Raw genomic sequence first — 22,549 nt, 5'->3', positions numbered from 1 at the left:
CTGTGATACACGTACCGGCGCGGGCCTCAGGGTGCAGTGTCCTCCAGGAGTCCACCAGCCCTGCCTCTTGCATAATATGGCCAAGCGCCTCCGACGCCCTGGGGTGATGTTCCCGAGTTGTGCCCTGCCTATCTTTAGTATCTGACAGTACCACATTATAGTCACCTCCCCACAATATCGCCGCAGGACCACAGGTCCGCACCCTATGCCACAATTTCTCGTAGAACTCTGGATTATCGTCATTCGGGCCATACACATTCAGCAGAATTACTCTCGCGCCGCACAGCGAACCGACCAACAGAACATACCTGCCCCCTGCGTCCCTGATTTCCTCATGCGTCCTCCAGTGAAGCCCCTTCCTGATAAGTATCGCCACCCCTCTAGAGTAGTTAGAATAGTGAGCGTGGACTACCTCACCCCATCGATTGTGCCTGAGCAGCTGCGCAGCATTGGCCGTCAGGTGCGTCTCCTGCAGAAGGCAAATGTCCGCTCATTTTCTAATTAGGAAGGCCTGTATAAGTCTCACTTTCCGTCTATCGTTCATGCCCCGTACATTCCAGGTAATACACTTTATGCTATTCACAGCCCCAGGCGTATTAACAAAGTTCGGGCAAGCATCAGACATACACCAACCCCCCAGTCATCCGGCCAATTCCTGCCAAATCTCGAAGCAAGCATTTCCAACCCAGCGGGTCTCAATAGAGGGGGGCGGCCATGCCTCAGCAATCTGAAAGACCGCCGACAAGGTAGGGAACCTCCACACAGCAACAAGCATTGGAATAAACCTCGATCAGGCCACGGACCTGTTCCTCGTTGCGTCCCTTCCTGCACCCCTTCTCTGACAGACAGCACACATCCCACCTGGCCATCCGGGCAGCCTGCCCGGCAAAAGCCAGAACACCTCTTGCTAGGTGACTGTCGACATGGCAGCGTGCAGTGCACAATGTGCGATTCAATAGCAGTTTTCGCCTCCTCCGACCCAGCTCTGAAACTTAAATAGAACTCAACATAACCCCCCAACCACGACCAAACCCCTACCCCACCCGCTCCAACCCCCCAATCAGGTTGTGCAATGACCTCCCAGGTCCCCCTCCCAACTACGACAACTGTAACTACAGTCCCTAGATGTGAACAATGAATGGGAATCATCCCTTGAGGTACGCAGGTTGGCCACCCACCAGCCCTGTACTCATGACAGGGCGATCGAGCGCGGGCCTAGTGTACCAGCACAAGGACCCTCCCCCCCAAATCCCGCAGTCCTGCTCAGCTCCCTTCCAGCATCTGAAATTGGTACTCCAGGGAATTAAACATTCTCTATGGCCCAGCACAGCGCGGACAGGCAATACCCAGCGACTTAACAAGAAGCATACAGAAGCAGTCATTCAACATCACTTAGCCTGTCCCGCTGGTCCGGGTCATCTGCAGGTGCCTGAGACTTTTGGTCCTTTAACAGTTGTTTGGCATATTTCAGAGCCGCCTTCGCATCAACAAAGAAGGACGGTTTACCGGGACCTTGGACCCGGAGTTTAGCAGGGTAGATGAGGGAGTATTTGGTGCCCGCCTGTTGAAAAAGTTTCTTCGCCGGCAAAAATTCCCTTCGAGCGGCCTGAACCTGCATCGTATAGTCCGGATATAGTGCAATGTGGTTGCCCTTGTATTGCACGTCTGACATGTCCCTTGCCATTCGTAAGATCACGTCCCGGTCCCTATAATTTAAGATTCGTGCAATAATGGGCCGGGGCGGTGCACCTGGTTTAGGCCTGGGCCCCAATGATCTGTGAGCCCTCTCGACCAGGAACATCGAAGACAAGCCCGACCCAAACAGATCCTTACACATTTGTTCAACAAAGAGCTCCATGTTGGTTATGTCCGTCGTTTCCGCCACACCCGTGATGCGGACGTTGTTGCGCCTCGAGCGCGCTTCCAAATCCTCATTTTTCTGTTGTATGAGTGTCAGGATCTTATCCATGCCCCGCAGTTGGCCGGCAAGGCCGGTCTGATTTTCCTCCGTGTCGGCCACACGTGTTTCGAGCGATTCCACTCTCCCCTCCTGCTTGTCCATGCGAGACGTGATACCGTCCATGCGGGCCGCCAGCGCATCCATTTTGCCATCAATGCCATGTAAACTTGTTTTCAGTTCCTGAAACATGGCTTTAATGTCCACATCCTGAGCAACACTCCGGTCTGCTCGAGAAGACTCAGCCTCACGGAGGTCTGGGTCTGGGTCCGGCGGCTTCTGCTTGGACTTGTCGAAGGTGATTTTCGGCTGCCGCGTGTCCGGTTTGCCCATGGCCGCTCACCGGACGCTACCCGGAGCCCGTAGTATGTGTGGGCGGCCGAGCCGCGAACTCCTCACACTGCACCAGTCGCCGCCAATCGCCAACCGCCAGCGTCTCGTCAAGGGCAGCAGGGCGGTTAGGCCTCGTTGGTAGGTAAGAGGGCTGGGTCCCCAGTGGCGGGACACGCACCGGGCACAGAGAAACGGACCAAGCGGGGAGAGTCACAGCGCAGGCCGTCGGAGCAGGCCAACACTAGTACAGCCGTTCACTGTCCGCATCCCAGGTCAACGCCCCAACATCACTGCAGTATGGTCGGGGCATGTACGGCAGCCGACCACGACTCTCCGATCGTCGCCCTGGAACCTTCGACCATAGAACTACGGCTACAGGGAAAATGGCCGCCACTGCAATCATCCGATCGGGCCCGCCACTGTACACCGGCATGCAGTCCAGGGGCAGGCGAGGGAAAGGAACAGAGCAGAGTCTCAGACCATGAGGTTCGGCAGCACGTGCTTCCAGAGCAGGGCCCAGCAGCGCCCGGCGATCGCAAGCATCAAGACCTTGTCGCGCCGTCCCCGGTAGCCAGCGAGCTCCCAGAGCGCCGCAGCGTGGTCGGGCCTCTCCCCTAGACGCACCTCCAGTCCACGTTCGGTGTCCCTCCACACCAGCCGCCGCTGTCTCAGCTTCACTGTTTCAGCCGAAGAGGGTGAACATCCGGCGGGGCGCGCATCTCCTGGGGCGATCGAACAGCCTCTGCCTCACCCCTCGAACAGGTTTCGGGCCCTCCACACGCAAGGCCCCGGCTCTCGCGATTGTTGTAGGCCGCAGCGTCTCCGTGCCTTCCGCGGGCCGCTCTCCGCCCACGCGTCTCCGACGGGGTCAGAACAGCCAAAGCACAGGGCGGACACCCTGGACTACCGTCTCGGGCGGGGAGGTGCTAGCTCGCACCCCAGTTCAGCAAATAATTGAAGGATTTCTGTGCTCGATCGGCGGAACTGCGGTTTCAGGCAGCCATTCCGCTTGGCAGCCAAGCCACGCCCCCCCAAGGACTTAAAATAATTAACTTTCAGATCCAGGTTATTCATAAATGTTGCTTACTCCTCTACGAGTCGACCCAGCGCGTTGCCTGTGCGTGCAAGAATCACCACATCATCAGCATAGAGGAGTATCAGGACTGAAAGAGAATTAAGAAGAGCAACGTCTGTAGTAGACCCTAGCAACACAGATTCTACAGCATTAGTATATAAAGCAAATAAAAAGGGCGCAAGGACGCACCCCTGCCTCATGCCCCTAGAGATTTTAAAACCTCTCGAGCACTCTCCTCCCTTGCCAAACCGAACACAAGCTGTGGCTCCGGCATACAGGTCACGGATTACATTAATAATCTGGAACTCAATTCCCATTGCCTCCATGATCTGCCACAGTTTAGATTGTGCCACACAATCAAAGGCTGCCGACAAAACCATGAACGCAAGTTATAAGTGACCATTCTTGGCCGCCGTATATTTGGCTATTATTACATTTAAATTCAGACACTGATCCACTGTGCCCTTTCCTTTTCTACAGCCGTATTGGCATGGGATTATCATGCTCTTTTCCTGGGCCCATTCCTCAAGCCTGTTTCAAAGTAACCGGCCCATTAGTTTAGCATTTGAATCTAATAGGGATATGGGCCTATAATTTTTTTGTCCCCCTTTTTGTAAATAGGTACAATTACAGTCATCTTCCATGAAGATGGCGCACCTGTTCGGACAATTTTATTAAAAACGTTTGTAAGAAGTGGTGCCCAAAGGTCCTGATTATCAGAAAATAAATCAATTGGAACGCCATCGGGTCCAGATACCTTTGCTCTTTTACACTGGTTAAGAACGTGTCTTGTTTCTTCCAGTGTAAAGAGTACACTATCCCCTAATCTAGGTAAAACTAGAGAGGGGGGTTGGACAGTTACCTCCTGCATGCTACCAAATAGTCCTCCTAAATGTGTAACCCACGCCTCCTGGTCCATATGAGCATATGCCATTATTACCCTTTCGTCTCTCAGAAAAGGAGCATTTATCAATGACCAAAAGTTCTGTGAGCTATTTAATACAGCCGCCCTTTGTAATCTTCCCCACGACGACTCCTTTAAAACCTTTAACCTTGTTAGCCTTACTTTTTTATATAACTGGCGTAAGGAATTCACCAAGATTTGATCTCTAGGTTTTTACTTCAAAGCCATTAGTAACTTTTTGAGTGTTTTCATACATTCATCGTCAAACCAGGTGGGACCCTTACGACGCCCATTGGATATAGAGTGTAGTAAGTTATTTTTTATTTCTAGTAACATTCGCTCAAAGGCTGAGGTTATGCCATTATCAATCGTTGCGTCTAAGCAGATCATTATCTCTGATGCTCGTTTGGAGACTATATTCCCAACAAACTTCACAATATCGACTTTTCCCCATTTCAAAACGATTCCATTTTCCCTTGCAATCACTGGTTTGATAGGGGAATTAACACAGGGTTCCTTTTTTTGTAAGGATGGAATAAGAAATGTGATTGCGGCATGATCACTGAAAGTGTAAAAGTTGATCATGAATTGGGTAAAAAGCTTCCTTATAGAATCTGAGACTAAAACATAGTCAAGAGTTGAGAAGTCGGAGCGAGTAGAGAATGTGAAGTTTAACTGTCCAGCTGCGGTATCAACAGTAATTAACATTACAAGGTTATTTACTATTAATAACCTGTTAAGGGCATTGCCATATTCATTATGGCTAACATGGGGAAGGGGATCCCATCACCGTCTATCAGCCAGCATGCTGGCGAGTTAGCCTTATTGCAAGGGTGAGCGTTAAAATCACCTAACCAGATGATGTCACAAGGTTTATGATATACTTTCTCTAAATTAGCAATGTCTTTTTCAAAGGGGTCCAAGATCACTGCTTGAGTGCCACCAAAATTATTATTGTAAACATTTATAAGAATCCAAGATCTATCTTTATGGGGCTCAAAAAGGATAATATGGAGACGTATTTAGAAAAGTGTTAACCTTTAGGGGAAGAGTATTAGAGAGTAATGTTAATAGACCTCCCTTTGAATGACCAGCAGTTGAAGGTATAGCGAGTGTGAGAAATGAGCGATACCCGCTTAAGTAAACCTGATCAGTTTCCCAGGTCTCCTGAAGACACAGGATCTCATAGCCCATTAGCAAGGATAGCCAGTCAGAGTTAAACTTTTTTTTTTTATTATTATCTGCAATATTCCAGGAAATAACTGTGGCAAACTCAGGAGTGTTCGCCATACAAATTAGACTCTGGGACAGAGTTGAACTGTCTGGCAGTATGCTTGGATTTAATTGAAGGTATAAAGGGGGGGAAGGAGTCACAGCTGTCCCATTAGGAGTTATTATATAATGATTGTTAGAAGATGTTAAGCATTGATCAGCAAGTCAATCACATTCAACCGTATCCTCCAGTAAAGTGAATCTGTTCCTAAGGGGTACAGGTGAAGTAGGTTGGGGAAGGTATAGACTAAATGGACGGCTGGAAAAATGAGAGTTGTTTACTTTATGGTGTGCAGGTTGAAACGGTCTACAAGGTTTGTAAAAGAAACCCCGCGTGAGTGCACAGATTTCAGAATAAAGGGAGGGGGTGTTTGGTAGTTCTCTTAGAAGGTCACCTACCATGTACTGGTTGTTGAAATTAATAATAATGCAATCCCCTGCTATGGTCTTTGGGCCCCTTCCTATCCAGTTTACTCTCCTGGCCATAATAAGATGTTGATACAATTAAATCTGTCCCCTGTGTGCTTGAAAAGCCAATGCAGAGCTTTATGGATTAGCTGCTCTGTAGTTTCTTGCTGATCCAGTTTTAATTCTGGAGCATTTGCTAATATTATAACAAAGGGACAGGCTGCTGGTTGAAGATCTAAAGTTACTCCTGATTTAAATGTAGCGACCAGTTGATTATTAGTATACCCCCTATGATGAGCACCTGGGCCAGCCCCGCTTAAACAAGCATTATTTGCAAGATATTAAACATTAGCAACATCAGTCCCCAGCAAATCAAAGTTGCCTAGAGCTGGGGGGACTCGGGGAGGACAGATGTTTGAGAGATGGAAAAACTGCGAAAGACCAATCATTGGAAATGGCTGAGTGAAATGCGCTGGGCAGCGAAGAGTTATAATGATCAGAGCTGGTTGTTTGTGCCTATCCCAACTTCCCCCCTCCCACAATAGAGATGGGAAGATTATTACACAACAGAGACACAGATTCCTCTATTTTTCTCAATCTTGTTAGAAGAGGTTGCAGAAGAAGAAAAAAAGATCATTCCAACTTCCCACATAGATCGTCTGACAATTGCGGTGCAACCCTCAAACTGGACGAAGGAAGGAGCTCTGAGTCTCGCTCACTAGTTTTCAAGGGTCTCGCAGTCTTTGGCGCAATGGTCTTTTTCACCCTCCCCCTCCTCTTTATGCCCCGAGGTTCAGTTGGTGGGCTGTCTTGAGATTGAGATTTGGGTTCTAGAACAATATCAGAATAAGATATAGTTCCAACAGGTACTGCGGGGTTGGGGAAGTTAGTAAAGAGCCAAGTCCAGATAAGCCTGGGCAAAATCTTACCTCCTCAAGCGAGAGTCACCACTCCGTAATCTCAATCTCTTTTGAGAGGGCATCCTCTGCTCTTAAAAGGAAGGAGTCTAGCGTATTGATGATCTCGCCCCCTCATTCATTTGAGTTCGCCTTCTGTTTTACCATCTCTGCAGAGGAACGGTATGGGATGGCCAGATACCAGGCTTTATGGGGGGCCCAACCCAGCCTCCTCCGGGCGATGACGGGCGCAGACAGCCTGCCCTTGGCCCCGGGCTTGGAAAGAGGTACCGTTCACATCTTCCTCCTCTGATGTATGTTGTGTCTCCCGTGAGGCTGGCGAGGGAGGCACACACACACACCAGGGGTGGAAGATGTGGATGCCATGCCTGCAGCAGCATTCATCTGTGCCAATACATGAGGCATCACTGCTGTGAGGAGGATCTGCTGTTTTTTCAACACAGAAACAACGTTGCGGTGGTAGGCCGCAATGGCAGCCATGTGGGAGTCTTGTTTCCACTCCATGGTCTCCCAGATGTTTCGGATAGCCCCCAGCTCTTTGGCCACATCGCAGGTGCCACTTTGGCAAGGAAGTTGTTGATGTCTCTGCCTCATGACACCAGCTATGTCAGCCAGGGACTACTGGAGGCCACGGAGCAGAGAATAGGTGTCTCTGATGGCGGCAGAGGTGTCCCTATTGGGACTGAGGCACCCATGGACCCCATCTAGGGTGGCTGCGAAGGTCTCCATCTCCACCCGCACCTCATCTGCCATCTCTCACTGGACTCGTACCGCAGTCCATTGGAAGGTAATGGTTGGGTCCTCGGAATCCAGGGCCATGGGTGTGGTGGTAGGTGGTGCCTGTTGGTTGTTGAGCAGGGTATGTGGAGATACCACAGTGCTGCTGACCCTCCCCGTGTCCGGAGATGGTGTCCCAATGAAGTCCAGGAGCTCTTGGAGGGTGTCATGGTCGTTGGTTGGCAGGTTGTCATCATTACCATCATCTGTGATGTCCGAGACAGGGTGCCGGCCAGGAGGTAAGGGTTCATCCTCTGTAATGAAAAGGCGAAATGCTATTGGTGCTGTCTTCTACATGTTAACATGTGTATGAGCAGTTGACAATGTGCATGACATTACACTTTCCGTTCTCCATTGGTACATAGGACAGCTGTTACACTAGGCTGTGGATGGCAGATGGCACTGTATATTCATTTTACATGACAGGAACTCAGCATTGTGATCAGTACCACTGTGTCCCAACTCTGAGTGGATGGGGCCTGTCCTAATAGTCAAATTGGAATCACTGACGTTCATGCTATTTCATCATGACCTGAGTTGGTTATCTGCAGGGTGTTACACATCATTTTCATCTGACCCATGCACTTTTATGTGGACCTGTCCCCTCTGGCTGTTCCAAATCTGGTCCTGGCAGCCAACTTACTGCCACACAGTGATGGGAGCCTAATCATACGTCGATTCTCCATTACCTACACCAACATCATGTGTGGCAACCTCCAACAAGCTAACATGGCAGGCTGTTACAAAGTGACATGTGTCAGGCAGCTCCCCAGATGGTAGTGTTGCTGGGAATTATGACATGTACCTACCGAGGGGCATTTACACAATGTTTCAACACAACATGGCGCAGCAGGCACTTAAAGTATGCAACCCTGTGTCATTGCACATACACAGGCAGCACCATACTTACAAGGATTATGTGCACCCCATGTGTTTTCCCTTGCACTGGCAGTGATGAGAGGCAAGCACCAACACAGACAACCTTGAGCCATGATGCAAGGGTGTCTGCGTTGGTGCATATCTGTCTTTTTGCAGCATCACAGGGGGTGAACAAGGATGGAAGATAATCCGATGTATACAGACCTTTCATGCATTTGTGAAAGGATGCATGTTGGCACAGTCAATATGCATGCATTTACGCCCTGCGCCTTTTCAATTGATCTGTGGCCCATTTTCCACTGGTGTACATAGGCTGCATTCGTCCCCGACCCAGTCAATTCTGTGTTGAGGAGAGGTATTCAGGTGGTCCCTGCCATGGCAGCTGACACGTGTAGTCTAGTCTAAGCATGCATGGCATGACAGCTGTGTGCCATGTAGTTTGCTTTAGGTGAATTTTGAAGTGACAATTTCCATCTCCCCATGTGTAGGTACTAGTCATGGCCCACAGGTCCCCTATCCCTCAGGTGTGTAGTTGATCCTGTGACATATCATTTGTATGCTACGAATTGCCAACCTTGGTTGATGAGCATGGGCCCAGGTGAGACGGAGGGGCATCATTCATAGACATGTGTTGCAGCGTAAGAAAGCATTTGGCTGTGTCCAACTGTGTGGATGGGAACACGGGGACACGCCGGGAGGCGTCACCAGGCGCTTTACAAGCTCCTTTAAACTAAACTAAACTAAACTAAACTAAAGTGCAGGGTTGAGCTGTGTGTAGGACAGTACAACTCATCCCTGTGTTTTCCTTTCTGCTGGTGCGTATTTATCTTGGTGGGACCTACGCAAGTGCCTATTGACCTATGGTGCAGGGATTGCTGCATTAGTTTACGTCTGCTATATGTGCCCCAGCGCATGCAGTTATTACAAAAATGCGCTGTATCTTATGGACATAAAACGTTACAACAAACAAATGATGGACGGAATGCTGACAATGCATACATTCTCCCCCAGTCAAGAGATCTGGGTTAAATCCATCGTTCTTTTGCCCAACGATGGATTTAACCCAGATCTCTTGACTGGGGAGAATGTCTGCATTGTCAGCATTCCGTCCATCATTTGTTTGTTGTAACGCTTTTTGCCCTAAGTGGGATGGGTATTCCCAGACGTGGGACCCGTGCTCACTACGCCACTGGAGTCAAGCTATCCTGGCTGATGACGGCTGATAGCCAGAAACCGGTCCTAGGATGCTTGATTCCGGTCCAGGGAAGACATGGCTTGGCAGTTCGGGCTGGACTGTTCCCATGAGGCACAGGGTCAAGACTGATTTGCATATGGCCATGTCTAAACTGGGGTGGTGTAGTGGGCAAAAGAACGATGGATTTAACCCAGATCTCTTGACTGGGGGAGAATGTCTGCATTGTCAGCATTCTGTCCATCATTTGTTTGTTGTAACGCTTTTCGCCCTAAGTGGGATGGGTATTCCCAGACGTGGGACCCGTGCTCACTACGCCACTGGAGTCAAGCTATCCTGGCTGATGACGGCTGATAGCCAGAAACCGGTCCTAGGATGCTTGATTCCGGTCCAGGGAAGACATGGCTTGGCAGTTCGGGCTGGACTGTTCCCATGAGGCACAGGGTCAAGACTGATTTGCATATGGCCATGTCTAAACTGGGGTGGTGTAGTGGGCAAAAGAACGATGGATTTAACCCAGATCTCTTGACTGGGGGAGAATGTCTGCATTGTCCGCATTCCGTCCATCATTTGTTTGTTGTAACGCTTTTCGCCCTAAGTGGGATGGGTATTCCCAGACGTGGGACCCGTGCTCACTACGCCACTGGAGTCAAGCTATCCTGGCTGATGACGGCTGATAGCCAGAAACCGGTCCTAGGATGCTTGATTCCGGTCCAGGGAAGACATGGCTTGGCAGTTCGGGCTGGACTGTTCCCATGAGGCACAGGGTCAAGACTGATTTGCATATGGCCATGTCTAAACTGGGGTGGTGTAGTGGGCAAAAGAACGATGGATTTAACCCAGATCTCTTGACTGGGGAGAATGTCTGCATTGTCAGCATTCCGTCCATCATTTGTTTGTTGTAACGCTTTTCGCCCTAAGTGGGATGGGTATTCCCAGACGTGGGACCCGTGCTCACTACGCCACTGGAGTCAAGCTATCCTGGCTGATGACGGCTGATAGCCAGAAACCGGTCCTAGGATGCTTGATTCCGGTCCAGGGAAGACATGGCTTGGCAGTTCGGGCTGGACTGTTCCCATGAGGCACAGGGTCAAGACTGATTTGCATATGGCCATGTCTAAACTGGGGTGGTGTAGTGGGCAAAAGAACGATGGATTTAACCCAGATCTCTTGACTGGGGGAGAATGTCTGCATTGTCAGCATTCCGTCCATCATTTGTTTGTTGTAACGTATCTTATGGACATAGCACATTTCTGCTCTTACAATGTGAGTTAGGATAGCCCAGCTGTGACACTTGCAACGCTAACCTATGCAAACATGTGATAAAAACACCCATGAGCCTTCCATTAATGTAAAATCTAAGTATAGGGTAGCTAGGTGGCTGCCGTTTGACCTGCAGACAGTGTAGCAGAGCGCTGAGACATAGGTGCGTGGACTGGATGACATTACATAGTTACTCCTCCCTTGTCCCTTGCTGGTACTTACCCTGTTGTTGATGTAGTTGGTCATAATCAGCACTGTCCTGCTACTTCCACCACTGACTCCTCACAGATAACTTCGAACAACTGTTCCTCTAAGGGATGGAGCTCCTCCTGGGGCACTTGACTACATCCTTTGGTCTGCAATGCTGCCTGTAGATTGGTTGCCAGTTTCTGTTTTTTTGTAAGCTTGGCATCATGCTAGCTCTTCTTACAATCCATCACTGACCTCTTGACTTCAGCTATGCAGTTCACCATGTCCACTATGGACTGCCATATGGCTTTTTGGTCCCCAGTGGTACTTTGGAGTTTACAAAAAGCTGGTGTTGATGCTCCGTCACCTCTGCAATCAGGATTTCATTCTCCTCCCGACTGAACCTGCATTTCCTCTTCCCCTTGAATGGCTGGTCATCCTGGCTGCTAGTTGGATTGTTGTCCTGTGCTGTGCTGGTTCCTAGCTGCTCCATTCTGCATTTAGTTTTTTTTTCTTGTTAGCAGTGTTTTTGTATATTTTTTCTTATGCTAGGCGCAGAAATGGGATGCTCAGCCAGTTAGCGTGGTTTTTCTTGCTGCTAATTGGCCGAACGTTACATTTTTCACAGTAGCGTGAATTTTTTTAAAGACTTGACGCTCGTGTTAGCGTAATTTTTTTCACCCGCTAGATTTTCCTAATGCCATGTTGCACCATATTGTTAATATGAGGCTAGCATGGCGTTCGGAATTGGTGTTCGTCAGCTGTAAAAATGTTGACGCTTTGCTGCGTGAAAACAACGGAGCGCCATTTCTTGTAAATGTAGCCCAGAATGTGTTTGAAATAGTATGAAAGGGGAATTTAAAAGTGTAACGGTTTGTTTGAGTGTGTGTGTGTGTGTGAAGGTGGAGGCTGTATTATGACATAAAAGTGAATACACATGAGTCTTTGAAAGTCAGTCTCTTCCGTTTCCACACCAGCCAAGTTGCAGTCTTTATGTATTCAGCAGGAGACATTGCTTCAGTAGCTAAGATTAGAAATTTGATTTTGCAACAGCATTTCAGACTGCAGAAAACTCGAAACCTGGGTACAGAAAATGCATTTTTTTTCAAGGCAAGTAAACTGTACTGATTGTTGAGGAACTGTTGAACTTTTATGTCAGGTTCGTTAACAAAATATCTTCAGTTTTGTGAGCAAATGATGCAGCAGGTTTACCTTAGTGGAGTCAAATGTGTTTTAAAAATCGGCCTTTGTGAGGCCAAAACCAGTTATGTGATTCAGGAAGGTCCATAATGTGTGCTGGAAATTGAGAAAAATTACTTTGTGTCCCCATAAATTAGGGCTAACGGTTGCCAGCAGAGAGTGGACATAGGCCTGAAGAGCAGAGTCTGACAGTCAACTTCTAAATTATTTTTATTAACTCTGCCCAAAAAGGGATTCAGCTGCGGGGAAGGAAGATGGCGGACTAGAGCCGCCGCATTTCATAGCTCACGGCTCCAGCTCCCGAATGACCCGACTGGCCCATACTTTTGCATTCTATACTCTACCGATAAACTGATTCGATGCTTTGTCGGTAATATCTGTACTAAATACGGACCCCCCGGACTACTCACGCTTGCTCTGCTCTCCTGCTCTGGCTGGGTCTCGCTGACTTATCGACTGGCTTTCGGCTGGCTCCCGGCTGGCTCTCGAATGCTCATCCTGAGCGCAAGGTTTTCCAGGCTGTCAGGAGTGCCAGTTGGAGAAACCTGGTTTCGTATCATCTGCGCTCCTACAACAGCGGCAACGGCAGCGGCTCCTGCTCCTCGGCGTCTGTGGTCGGCTGGTCGCGTCTGAATATGGCACCACCAAGGAATGTAACGAAAGGCGCACGGGCTGCTCGGCTCGCAGGGGCTCAATCTTCTGCATTACCTGAGGATGATGCCGAAATCAGGGGCAAACCCATACTCTCCAAAACCAGTAGCACAGCAGTCTGGTGCGTGGGAGCAGGTAAGACAGCATTGCTGCTGGAAGAAGGGGGGCTCCGCGCTGCTACGACGGATACTATCGCCCTTACTGAGTTACTTGGTAGCCCCAATGTTAGTACTGAAAATAGAAGAGATACAGAAAACAGCGCACCTCTGATAAACTGCGGGGGAGGAGAGAAAACGTCTCTGTTCCAGCATGAAGGATGCTCTGACTTACAAACTGGCATAGTAAACTATAATGAGGAGAAGCAATCTATCTATAATTTACTCAGTAGTAATAGGGCTAATAACACTCAAAGTAATTGCGAAGGTGACTGTGTCAGCCCGCAGGATATCACCCAATCCAGCGAAGTGTTCAGCCGGAGCTCAGTCAAGCAGACTTGCTTATTAATAGCAGCAAAGTTATAAATGCTAAACTACTTAACCGTTCTGAGCAAACTGAGCGAGGAAACCGGAGCGGCAGTGGATTAGCTTCAGCTTCAGCCTTAGCCTTAGCTTCGGTACTACCCCAGCAAGTAACTAACAGCCGACAGCAGTTAATAGCTTCCCCAGAAGAGGGGCACATGTCATTAGACGACCAACAAGCAGGGACAGATAAAATTCATAATATATTCAGCCACAAGAAAAAGGTCAAAATCACCAAAACTATTAATAAATATAGTAAACCTAGTGATCTACAGGATAGAACTGGGCATATGAGTGCCGGCTCCTCCCGTGGTTTAGAAAGTAGCCCATTAAGGAAATGGGTACAAGCCAAGGGGGACGTTCGTGCTATGATTTCACGCCTGTCTACTACTTGTTTAACTAGACATCAAACTATCGCAAATTTGAATCTTGAAAATGAAGGTGGTAGCATAGACAGTAATGATCAAGCTCCCTTGGCTCAGGAGGCCCACGGAGCAGCATTGTCTATGAAACTGGTCAGCAACCCTCAGCCGTTGACAACGGCAAGCACAGAAGCGATAGCAGCTAATGACAGTAACTTGACCACACGGGTAGAGCCCTTTTTAGCTATAATTTTGCAAGCTTTACAAGAGCAGCGGGGGGAGGCACAGGCGCACTACGCACAAGTTAGGGCGGATTATTTAAATATTAAGCTATCACTCGATGAGGTTACAAACACAGTAGCTAATGTTGCTAAAGATGTGAAGGAATTACAAGGTAGAGTCGCTGAGGTGGAGGAGACAGTTACAACTGTTGCACAGGTTGCTCAGACACATGAACAGCAAATCCATACCTGCTTGGCTAAGATCGAAGACTTGGAAAATAGGCAAAGGCGCAACAATCTAAGGCTGTTTGGGATACCTGAGGGAAAGGAGGGATCGGATCCTCGAGGCTTTGTTGTTCAACTCCTTCAGAAGGCCTTCCCTGACCTATCAGATTGAGATTGGGACTGTCAAGTGCAGAGAGCGCATTGACTTCCTTTTTCTATACAAAGAACCAATGCTCGATACCTCCGCCCCATTTTGATTTTTTGGGGAAGTTTCTTGCTGAGACAAGCGCTATCTTTTAAGGCACGCCCTAATGCCCCGGTGGACGGGGATTCTCTGTCAATTTTCTTTAGGTCAGACCTAAGTCATGCAACTATGGAAAGGAGATGGAAACTGCGGCAATTAATTGACCCACTTAAGGCTGCTGATGCCCAGGTGTTCCTGCAAGAACCGGCTAAACTGAAAGTTGTCAAAGACGGAAAGTCATTTTTCTTTCTGTCAGATTTAGAAGCCAAAAAGGCACTGGCAAAGTGGCAAACTACACACTGTAGCGGCAGTAAATAAGGGCGTCTGAGATTCGGGGGACTACTCCCATTCCCTATTCCCAAAATTCTAAGCTTAGATTTAAGATTTAGGATTTGAGACTTGTACTTCTGTTTTTTTGTGGTTTTTTTTCTCCTTTTTTTTCTCCTTCTCAGCAAGTTCTTGTCTTCTAAGATGTTTTCTAGGATGGTATTTATGCTGAATCATTTTTCTGACTTGCTTTGTTTTCTCTCTCTCTTTCTGAAACTAGTTAACAGTGTTAACAAAGGGGGGGGGAGAAAAAAAGGGGGAAAAGGAAAGAAGGAAAAAAGGGAAGGAGAGTAGGGAGAAAAAAAAAGGAAAAACAGGGGGGGGGGGGAATTTCCGTGTTTTTTTTTCTTTGGGCTAGTGGGGGTCAGAAAGGGCTGAGCCTGGGCTAGTGGAGATGATAGCTGCCATACCAACGGCAGCTGTTCAGGGGGGGATGATTCCTTCTGTGGGAAAAAGAAAGTACGGTCTTGAAGAAGACAGAGCAGTGTGTTTGAATGGTGGGTGGGTATCAACAAAAGGGGAGAAAAGTCAAAAAGAAGAGTGTCATTATTGACTATTTGGATATGGGAGAGCGCTAGTGATTTTAATTTTTTTATTTTCTTATCCTCCGGTCAGCGTTTTTTATTAAATAGATTTGGCATTAATTAGATGCCTAGCTTGGAATGTTGCTGGCTTGAATGCAAGGTCTAAAAGACAATTAGTTCGGGAAGAGTTTGAGATATACAAACTCCATGTAGCGCTCCTGACGGAAACACACTTAGCCTACAAGGATCGCCGTCTTTTGGAACATGTTGGGATAGAGATAGTCGTATTTACCTCTCAAAGTATATCGATCAGAGGAACGGCTATTCTAGTGTCAAAAACACTGCCTTGTCAGGTTCGTAAAATTTTAGAAGATCAAAGAGGGAGGTGGGCCATTGCTCAAATAGAAATTAATGGTGCCTGCTATGTTTTTTGTGTTTTATATGGCCCGAATGTTGATGATCCTACTATATTTGATAATCTGTGTCTAGAGTTAGCTGCCTGGCAAGGGGAATTGATATTGATGGGTGACTTTAATTGTGTTATCTCTTATGGGATAGACTCTACCAGCCAACCGCTAGTTTCAAGAATGACGAAGGTGAGAGCTTCTATCTTGGAACTGGCTAGATTATATTCTTTAAAGTATGCGTGGCGTGCTTTATACTCAAATAAACCAGGCTATACGTATTATTCAGCACCACTTCGTCAATATTCAAGAATAGATATGGCCTGGGTCTCAGAAACCTTATTGCTGTTAGACGATAAACTTCTAGTCCCACGATGCATCTGGAGGGTAGGTGAAATGTGTGCCTTCCCATACTGCACCGGGAACGTATCAGCTGATTAACTCAGCTTATAAGCAATCAGGAAAGACTCCTGGGTGCTTGGCTTTGAATTCCTGCTTCCGGTGTTTTGAGCCACGCCTTGATCAATCTAGAATTGCAATCGACCTTCTCTCCTTGCTGTCAGATGTAAAGTCCGTGTCGGATATATTTCGTGACCCTCGTAGTCCTTGTCAATTGTGTGAGACTACACTAAAGACCCTGGAACCTTTGAACGAATCTGGAGAAGTCTAAACGTTACTAAAGACGTTAAGGAACTGCAAGCGCGAGTTGCGCTGGGACCTGTGCCTTTAAGCCTTTTTTTTTTATTTTTGTCTTTTTTGGTTTGCCGTTACCACGGAGCACATTGTGGGCAATGGCGTTTTGAGACCTGCAAACTTCGGAAAGCAGAAGGCTGCGCCTATTTCTGTTCTGCTCACAGGACCCGTCCTGGGGTCGCAACTCACACGGAATCCAACCTCCGTGTTCGTGGTAGAGAGAGAAGACTGCGGATGCAAGGACTCCTCTATTCCCTGGTAAGCACGCTTTTGAACACTGTGCGAGACGCCGCAATCCACTCCATCCTGTTTATGAACGACGCTGCACTCTCGCTACTCCCGATACTTTCACTCATGTCCTTAGAGGTGTAGCCCTGATTGGCAAACGCTACCTGCTAATCTGCTCCAAGAAAAGTAACCTGTTCGCTGCTGGTGCGTGTCTCTCTTTGGAATACTTTCTCCTGGACTGCCACATGAGAGGAGACACGTCTACGTGGTTGGGAATACCCCTTTCATTGTCTTCCGAGGCTGTTTGACAAATTTGAGCAACGCGGATAAAAACTTTGAACTATCACCCTGGGTAGTAATCCTGTGTTATTAAGCTTCCATCAGCCTTTTTATGTGTAAGTATAGGAGGGTACACATTCACCTTTAATAAGCCATCAAGAATTGCCTTTGTTCGAAGGGACGTTTGACCTAACCTGTCTCTATATGCTATTCTTGTGTTGCTGCAGGTTATATTGGAAATACTGCTCCTGCGTCCACGCCTTACCGATATTCCCGAAGTTGACGGATGGCTCATTCAGGTCTCTGCACTCCCTAGATATATTGTTCTCCGCCTGTGGTATCCTAGTGACAGACGAGAGCGGTGTCTCTGGAGGAGAGTATAGACATTAGCTTCACTCCCGTGGATATTGGCCTCTCTGGACCTGAAGCCTTAAGCCTTCACAATTGCCATTCGCAGATATGGAGATATGTCCCAAAATAACCTCTGATCATAATCCCATAATTTTCTCCTTTTATGCAAAATATGCTATTAAAACTGCTTGACTTGAACTTTTACGTTTCCTAAGCATCTGGCAACGAATGAAGAGTTTGGGATTTGTATTGGGAAACAAATCTCTGACTATTTCATAGATAACACTGGTTCATCTTCATTTTTGATTGTATGGGATGCGATGAAAGCTTATATTAGGGGAGCCATTCAGCAGTTTATATATCAGCAGAATAGACAATTGAGCGGTCAAATTAAGGATGCTTTTCAAAAGCTTATTAGGGCCGAAGTAGAACATGCTGATGCAGTTTATTATCAAAAGGAAGAGCAAGATCACCTGTATCGACTTCTCTTGGAGCAGAAGGCTATTACTAACAGTTTTCTAATGGAAAAAGCAGCGGCCTGCTATATGAGACACAAGACATTACAATATGAGTATGGGGACAGGATTAGGAAAGTTCTGGCCTATCAAATTAGGGATAACCAGCAAAAGACTAAGATCAAGGCTATAAAAGGGGAAGGTGGTGTTCTTTTTAAGGATCCCGTGGAGATAGTTAATCAATTCTCCATTTTCTATCAACAATTATACTCTCCAGAGATAGGCCAGGATTTGACTGATCCGTCTGATATGATGAATTACTTATATCAGAGCAACCTACCGTCTTTGACGAAGGAAGATGCAATCTCCTTAGATCAGGAGGTTACAGAGGAAGAGGTCCTGAACGCAATAGAAGGACTTACATTAGGCAAAGCTGCAGGAGATGATGCTCTCCCAGCGGAGTTCAATAAGCGTTTTAAAAACCTCTTAGCTCCTGCACTGTGTAACGTCATATCTCAAATTGCCAGTTCGGGTCAAGTACCTGCCTCCTGGAATATTGCTAATATCATCTTTTTCTTAAAAAAGGCAAAGATCCTGAAGAACGAGCCTCGTATCGCCCAATCTCCTTGATTAATACAGACGCAAAGGTGTTTGCCAAGATACTGGCCACCCGGTTAGCTCCAATGATGGCCAATTTGGTTTCTCCTCAGCAACATGGGTTTATTTCTGGGAGAGATACAACTGCCCATGTTAATACAGCAATAGCTGCCTTTGATGCTGCGGAGATCTAAAAATCGAACTTGGCATGATTTTATTGGATGCGGAAAAAGCATTTGACCGGATGGCCTGGGACTATCTTTGGGCGACACTTTTGGCATGCGGGGTCAAAGAAAATTTTCTAAAATTGATCACTGCTATGTATAAGGATCCGAAAGCTAAATTGCTTTATTTTAATATCAATACTAATTCTTTTTCTATAAGACGGGGCACGAGGCAGGGTTGCCCCCTCTCACCTCTTCTATTTGCTCTCTATATTGAGCAATTTATTCAAACACTATTGGCTAATAAAGCAATCTACCCGCTGAACATTGAGCACCGTCTCCTTAAACTGACGGCATATGCCGACGACATAGCTATGTTTACTGCAAAACCCAAGGAGACTATAGAACAAATAGCCATGGAGGCAAAAAAGTTTGGTCAATTCTCCGGCTATAAGTTGAATCGGAGTAAAACTCAAGTTTTGCTTAATTTTCAACCGCATGAACCGATTGAAGGTGTTTGTGAGAAGGCTACTTATTTAGGGGTTCAAATCTCCTCTAAAATTAAGTTAATACACTCGCTGAATTATGCTTTTTTACTAAGTAAAGTTGAAAAACAATTAAAAGCATGGCATAAGCTACCACTGAGCATCTTGGGTAGATGTAATGTTATTAAAATGAATATTCTCCCTAAATTTCTTTACTTGTTTAGGTCGATTCCATTGCGTATTCCGAATGCCTTCTTTAAAAAATTAGATGGAATTTTTAGTAGCTTCATCTGGGGATATCGGAAGGCAAGAAGGGCTATAGCATTAATGAAATTTCCTTATAATCAGGGAGGCCTAGATCTACCCGATCTTAAATCTTACTATCTTTCAGCTTTTGTAGACCGTTTATGGAGTCTTTTACACCCCGAACTGGTGGAGTATTGGCACTGGTTGATTTTAGGTGCCGAAAGCAAATTATTTCGCTATCGTATTAATGATCCTAACTATTTTAAGTGCGTTAGGTTTAAGACGATACTGGACTTGGTCTATATATGGAAAAATATTGACTCCAGACTTTCTCTTCCTGTAATCCATAGTAGATTTCCTATATGGGCAATCCAATGTTTCCTGGCATTTACCAAGATAGCATTGCCCTTCAATGGGCTAAATATGGGGTACAATCATTGGGACAACTGTTTGATTGCAATGGTATAAAGACATTTGAGAATCTCTCTGTAACATTTAATATCCCACAAACCTCTTTCTTCAAATATCTACAAATTAAAGATCATTTGGTTAGGAGATTAGGAATATGGTTGGTTAAGGAGGCTAGTATGTGGGAACTTATTTATGGCCAGAATCTACATGCAACTATCAGCAGGGCATATCAAATGCTCTGTGAGAATAGGACAGATGAATGTGAGAAACTGGCACTTAGATGGAGTGAGAATTTGGTGGAGGCTTTTACTAGTGATAGGATAAAGTTGGCTTTTGACTATATCTCCCGATCTGTACACTCAACTAATCTTCAGCTTTAGCAATTTCGGACATTATGTTGTCTCTATTATACACCTGAAAAAATTGCTCAATGGTCTGTAATAGGGAATTTAAGTTGTGTTCCCCAGTTAGGCTCGCGCCAGAACTGCCCTAAATGCGGGCAACATGTGGCAGACATTGTGCACATGTTTGTGTTTTGCCCCTTGTTAAAGGGGTTTTGGGATAAGATCTTGGCGACAATATCAAACAGATTTGCAATGGATGTAAGATTGTCAACTACAGAACGGATGCTAGGATATAAGGAAGAAAGTGCTCGACAGAGTGGCCCCTTATTGTCTATAATGATTGTTACTGCACGACTAGTAATAGCTAGAGCATGGATCTCTCCCAAACCTCCTACAGAGATGGATTGGTGGTCAGCTCTTAGAGAAATTGGGGAAAGAGAGAAAGCTCTGGCTAAGATTAGGGGAGCTCGGGCTCTCCTAAAATACAGATCTGTTTGGGGGGACTTAGAGTAGGAAAATTCCAAGGCATTTATTGTGTTTAAAATAAAGAAATTATGTAAATGAAATGACTGTTTAGTCAGGAAATACAGTCAACCAAGAATTCTGATCACGGTTTTGATTTGGATTTTGATTCTATATTCGAGCCTACTATCTAGGTTATTTATATGCTTGCTGCTGTATGATTTAATTTAACGACGGATTGCTGTTTTTTGTTTTTTCTTTTTCTCTCATATAATTATATGTATTGTATCTGAATGTATGATTATAATATCTCTTCTTTTTGACAATATATAAAAAAATAATAATAATAACTCTGCCCAAAAAGAAATTGGCAACAAGGACAAATATTATAGTAAGTATTGATTGGGATTTTGGCATTTATTCGATTCAGGAATGTTGTGACTCTTACATACTAGCACCATTATGAGGTAGTCAAATAGCTTTCTGAATGTTTTACTAGCCACATCGAGGCCAGATATTGATTTTTTGTGTGTGTGAACATAGGGAGTCAGCCATACATATTGTCTGATAGAATTGCCTGGATGATTCTTTCTTGTCCACTTCTCATGTGAAATTCTTACAATGCATGCAAGATTTCTTGCATTCGATGCTTGAAAAAAGTAAAAAACCTAGCCCCACCCCTTGCTCCACCTTATTCGAGCCTCCAACTCCACCACCAGTCCATGGCTCAATTGGGGGAGTACCTACACTTATTATTTTTCCATTTAAAGCACTGGCTAAAACACATTTGCAGAGCCAGTAGCTCTCACAAAGGTGCAAACTATTGGTTTTGCCAATGCTTCTTGTACCTAGCTGATCTCTTGTTCATAGATCTTCATGTCACCTTTCTGACGTTTTATATATTTTCCCCCAAGTTGTGTGGGAGGAAAAAAAGACAAAAAAAATCACTGCCGCTAGTTATCTCTCTGGAATTTTCTTAATGCACACCACATCTACTTCCTCCTCTTCAAGTGCCCACTCCATAACTAGCCTGTGTTTTTGATCGCTTAATTCTCTCCTCTTGATAATAGCACTCTCACTGCACACCATTGGTAGCCATAGAGCAACCAAATACAGCTCAATAGCAATGCTACAGAAAAAAGGGCGGGCCTCCAGATACATTGGTTCTAATGACTTCCTTCATGACTGAAGTATGGGTTAGGCGTGCTCAAGCAATCCCCTAGGACGGCCCGTCCCCACAGTATCAGTATCAATAAGTACATACTGCAGAAGTGACAATATAGACTACATCACTAGGAGAAAAGACAGGGGATATAGAAAATAGCTTACTGGGGATACACAAGAGGCCCAAGAGAAACAAAATGGCCTTGAAATTTTCAGAGCTGACATGGTTATTGTCCAAACGGGCCATGACGATGAAATGAACAGCACCTATACCCCCCATGCCTGATACTTGGAAGCGGGAGATGCTAGATCGGGCAGATATAGAAAACAGAGTACTACACATCGCAAAAAGGAAAGGACCACGTAAAAAAACGATTGCAGGACTATGCGATGAAATAACACAAGCGCATAAAGAGGGTAGGGGCAATGATAATAGACAGCCTTAAAGCAATCATGCTGCTAATCATTAGGGAGACCCTAACTGCCCAGGATGTATGTGAATAAAATGGAACTTCTTCAATGGTGGTATATAGGCACACAACATACTTACACTAAAAGAATAACCTGCAGTCTGATGATTGACAAGTTTTGAACTGCCATGTAGACCTGACAAGTGCACTTGCCAGGCCCAAACATTCATTTTTTCTACATGTAAAACCGGCCCAAGGTAGACCAATGGGCAGGGTGCCGCATATTTGAAAGGTAGGACATGTGCTGGTGTGTTTTACATGTCCTGATAGTGAAATCCTGCCAATTTCGTTTTTCACTATTGCAAGGACTATCAGTCCCGTAGGTTATCATTTGAGCTGCCTTATGACATCTTACAAG

The sequence above is a fragment of the Triturus cristatus genome, chromosome 10, assembly GCF_964204655.1.
Source record: "Triturus cristatus chromosome 10, aTriCri1.1, whole genome shotgun sequence".
Taxonomy (NCBI): Eukaryota; Metazoa; Chordata; class Amphibia; order Caudata; family Salamandridae; genus Triturus; species Triturus cristatus.
Note: the sequence above shows the minus strand (reverse complement) of the source record.